The sequence below is a fragment of the Lucilia cuprina genome, chromosome 5 (assembly GCF_022045245.1).
Source record: "Lucilia cuprina isolate Lc7/37 chromosome 5, ASM2204524v1, whole genome shotgun sequence".
Classification (NCBI taxonomy): Eukaryota; Metazoa; Arthropoda; class Insecta; order Diptera; family Calliphoridae; genus Lucilia; species Lucilia cuprina.
This window is the reverse complement of record NC_060953.1, coordinates 24,244,288-24,249,863: the sequence shown is the minus strand read 5'-3', so window position 1 is coordinate 24,249,863 and position 5,576 is coordinate 24,244,288.

Below are 5,576 nucleotides of genomic sequence, written 5' to 3'. Positions count from 1 at the left end.
CGGTCAACAATTTCACCTTGCCACCATATTATGCCCTATTCAGAGAAATACTTTATTGCTTAAAAACATGTATAGCGATGAAATTCAATATGAAAAAGTTTTTTTTTTGGAAATTTGTCAAAGTTTATGAGGATCGTTATATAATTGACTCTATCCCTCATAAAAAGTCTCCTCAGAAAATGACTTTAAAGCTCACAGTGTACTGTAATGTAGCAACAAAATTCAACATAATCAAGTTTTAAAGGAACTTAAATATCTCTGTCAGATTTTATGAGAATTAGTCCATCATTGACTATACGTCTCTTATAAGATCCCCTACAGAAAGTTACTTTAACGCTATAACTGACTTCATATTAGCAATTTAGCGACGAAATTTAATATAGTTAAAAGTTCCACTTCAGAAAATGAATTTGTTATTTTAATGTCCAAATGTAAACAAGTTTTTTCTTTTCAAATATAAATTCATCGAGTATTTAAAATTGTATAGTTTGACTAAAACTTTATGGTTCGTATGCTAAATATACAATTGGTATATGAACTAAGGCATTAATAACTGACATAGTAGTTTTTCTTAAGAATGGAATAAAGATGAATTATTTTTATGTTGTGGAATTGTTGGAAATAAACTACCCTAAAATGTATACTATCAATTGTTGACTCTACTGCAAAATTCAAATAATTGCACAGAATCATTAAATTAACAAACTGAAGTATTTATAAATGAAGACCGCAATAAATAATAATAATCAACCGATAGTATAATTTGACTAAATGTAATGTTGATAAGCTAAATATATAATTGCTAATGAAATGAATTGACATTAGATTTTCTTGATATACTTTAAAATTTTCACAAAAACTTTATTTTGTGAAATTAAACGACTCGTTGAATTTATATTTGGAAATAGAAAACTTTTAATGTTCTAATAATTTCTTTGATATTTTTCGATTTTTTATGAAAGTATCTAAAAAACATAAATACCCAATGATTTCCAAAAAACATTGGCTTCTATAATATTTTGGAAATTTTTTACCAAAACTATATTGTTGACAAATTTCAAATTACTATACTTATGCATTCATGAAATAAGAAAAAACAATGATTTCATCAAATAAAAAGTTTTAACAAAATATATTTCAATAAGCATTTGTGAAACATTTGCTTTCTTGACATATTTAAAAATATTTACTAACGCATAAATTGACAAAGCCGATTCATTTATTTGAAGTAAAAAAATTAAGAATTTAAAATATATAAAAACTTGCGATGTGTATATAAACTCTGCGATGGTATAATTATATTATACATATATATATTGACAAATATTTCACAAATATTCTACAATATGTCGAAAAATTGAACATTAGCGCATTATTGATAATATTTTTTTTTAATTTTGAAATATTTCATTAAAACTCAGTATTATAATCATAGTTGCCACTTTGGTTATTATTAACCAAAATTGGTTATTTTTACATCCATAAACTTAAAATTAATATTTCCTTCCATTAATATTTCTATTGGAACTTTTTATGCACAGAACTCGGGTACTTATATGAAAAAACGAAGTAAGCTGGATACTGATACACAGATACTGTGCTAATTTGACGAAATTCTAATATAAATGATTTAATAAGAATTAATAAAGTATTTTCTGCTAATTGATGTAAGAATAGTATCACAATATCTTTAAAGCATTAATCAACTGATCTTTTAAGTAACACAACTAAAGAAAAATAATTAAATTGTATTATCTACAAAAGTTGTAATAATATCTAAGATTTCATGCTCATGACCTTTGACTTCTACTAAATATCTCACAATGACTTTTAGTTCTTTATTTACATTTTCTAGATGACGTTGTATACTTGTTTTTATTTTACCGTCTTAAGTTCTAAATTTTGGTCAATTTGTAGGATAATTTGGATAGATTACGTTTACAAAACTGAAATATTTTGTCAAAATACCAGTTTGTCAAAGACCCAGTTTGCTTGCGAAATATCTGTCAACAATTTCACCTAGCCACCATATTATGCCCTATTCAGAGAATTACTTTATAATTATTTTCAAGTAATTGTTCTTAATTTAACTATTTCAGTTATTATTTGAAAATATAAAACTTTTATTTAATACATTTTTCAAAAAAAAAAAAAACATTACAATATCTATAATATTTTGGATTTTTTTACTAAAACTATATTTTCGATAGACAAATTATGGAAATATGCAAGTTGTTAACTGATATAGTTGCTTAAAATAAGTAAAAATAGAGATGAAGTTGTGGAATAACTTTTCGTTTTGGAATAATAATAAACTATTTTACAATAGTTCAAAACTCTGAAAACCAATATATAATTTTAATAAATTAAAAACAAAAAAAACAAACAATATTTTTCGAATACTTTAAAGTTTGTAGTCAAATTGATAATTTGTATGTAAAATACTCTTATAATGTTCTTTTAATTACACTATTTAGATTCCGTTTATATTCACGTTTTTCAAAGGAATAGTGACATTCCATGAATTTTAGAAAGCCATGAAAAATGAATCAATAGTTTAAAAAAATATGAATAGTGGATTTGATTTTTTGAAATAATAAAATTAATCAATTAACTGATACGTTATTAATTTTATCAACATTAAAACATTTAATAACAATCTTGAAAACCTAGATACAATATGATAATTAAAACCTTTTGCAAATACAGCATTGAAAATGTAAATCAAATTAATACTAAGTATTATAATAATTTGTAAATACTTCACTAAAGCTCCAAATATTAAACATTAGGTTTAGAAATTTAGCAAAAAACCTTTATTTTTTGAGTAAAATGTGTGAATTAACAAATTTCAAAGAAAATCCCAAAAAAAAATAAAAAAATATTACATTATCAATTAAGTACAAACGTATTTCGGCATACTGTATAATTTGGTACAAACTTTATTGTCCAAATTGTCTTTTTATACCCTCCACCACCATCAGTGGTGATAGAGGGTATATATTACTTTGTCATTCCGTGTGTAACACCAAGAAATATTCATCTAAGACCCAACAAAGTATATATATTCTGGGTCCTTATCAAATTCTGAGTCGATCTAGCTATGTCCGTCTGTCCGTCTGTCTGTGTAAAACACGCTCACGTTAAAACGAAGCAATAGAATTTAACCAAATTCACCCAAAATGTTCTTCGTTTTCCTAAGTTGTTTGGTATTGAAAATGCAAAATCGGTTCACATCGGGAAAAGTTATGAATCAAAATTTGAAACAACCTCGAAAAAAATAAGCATTTTTTACACATTCTGATGTAATTTTCTCGAAAACTATGCAAGATAATTCCATAAAAATCGGCATACATTCGTTTCCACACAAGAGCTTAATCTCTGCGTACAAAAGTACAAATTCCCGGAAATTTGGTTTTTTGTTATAACTTCCGTCGTAATGTCGATATCTTCACAAAATTTTAGAAATTAAAATTTTATGACAATAGAATTTATACAAAGGAAATTTTTTTTGAATGGGTCCATAATTGGTATTATAATAATGACGACTTTAAATACTCCTTGAAATTATATTTGAAAATATACAATTTTTAATTTACTGAATATATCTTTGATATTTTTCAATCAAAAATTATAGAAAACAATTGCTTGTTTTTGTACATTTTTTGGTTTTAAACATAGTTAACTCCCCACAATAATTGATCTTTATTCTTTCTTAAGAAAAAAACTACTATGTCAGTTGCTTATATCACGTAGCAGTTGTATATTTAGCATACCGATATTACAGTTTTAGTTAAATTATACAATCGTTTGATAACATTAGCTTTAATATATTCACAAAAACTTTATATTGTGAAATTAAACGACTTTAAATACTCGTTGAAATTATATTTGAAAATGTACAATTTTTAATTTACTTAGTCTTTGATATTTTTCGATTTTTTTTGTAAAAATTACGCAAAGCATAAATGTCCAATGTTTTCCAAAAATTTTCAAATTAAACATGTTACATTGTGATGTTCATTTCTACTTCAAATAAATGAATCTGCTTTGTCAAGTTAACTAATTTTTGATATTAATTGTTTTTAATTTTATTTTGGCAATTTATATATAATGCAATTTGGCAATTTATATATAACCAAATTATGAAAAAAGTAAACAAAATTATTTTTATTTGTTTACATTTGGACATTAAAATAACAAATTTATTTTCTGAAGTGGAACTTGTAACTATATTAAATTTCGCCGCTAAATTGTTATTATGAAGACAGTTATGAGCGTTAAAGTAACTTTCTGTAGGGGATATTATAAGAGACGTATAGTCAATGATGGACAAATTCTCATAAAATCTGACAGAGATATTTTAGTTCCTTTAAAACTTGATAATGTTGAATTTTGTTGCTATATTACAGTACATTGTGAGCTGAGGATACTTTTTATGAGGGATAGAGTCAATTATATAACGATCCTCATAAACTTTGACAAATAAAACTATATTGTTGATAGACAAATTATGTAATTCATTCAGGAAATAAGCAAAATAACTGGCATTCATATTTTAATTAAGAAAAAGTAAGATGAAGTAATAAAATGGTTGTGGAAAAATAATATTTTAAACAAGTATTAAAACAAGTATTAAGTATATTTTTGAACCTTTATATTTCTTCATTCAAGAAATACATTATGATTTAACGACTTTGTGAAATTCTTTGAAATTTACATTTTCATTTAAGACATTAAATATTTTTTAATATACCAAAGCAAAGAATTCATAAAAGCTTACTTAAAAAAGGAAAGATCTTTTTCTTAATTTCTGAACAAATTGTTTATTTTTAAGATTTCTAGATAAATATTATATTTGGTTTACATTTTATATGTAGTCTCTGCGAAAGTTTTTGGTATAAGATTCATATTATATCTATTTTTCAAGATTGTTTAAAATTTTATAATGTTAATAACATTAAGATGTATCAGCAAATGTTTATTTTTACAGTTTAAAAACAAATAATTTCATTTTCATATCATCAAACTATTGATTCAATTTTCAACATTATTATTTGAGTTCTTTCTTTAATTCTATATACTACTATATCAGCTATCATCATAAATATATCTATAATTTGTCCATCAAATATATAGTTTTATTAAATTAGTTGTTTGTAAATCTTTAGTAAATTAGTCACTATTTTTAAATAATAACTGACATAGTTAGTTTTCTTAAACAAAAATAATAAACAATTACTTAAATTTAGAAAAAGCAGAAAAATATTTCCATTTTTGGAACTATATGTTGGTTTTCAGAGGATTATGAAATTGTACAATTTTATTAATTAATTTATTATTAATTTCAACTTTTGATGTTCTCATCTAACTTTTTACTTTTAGACTTTCACAACCATGAAACATTTCAATTTTTCGACAAAATGTATAATGTTTGTTATATTTTTATACATATTGATCTTCATTTCTACCTCAAATAAATGAATCTACTAGCAATATTTTACAAATATTTCACTAAAACTCTAAATGTGGTAGGCAAATTATTACATTATATAATTGTTTAATATAATTATTCA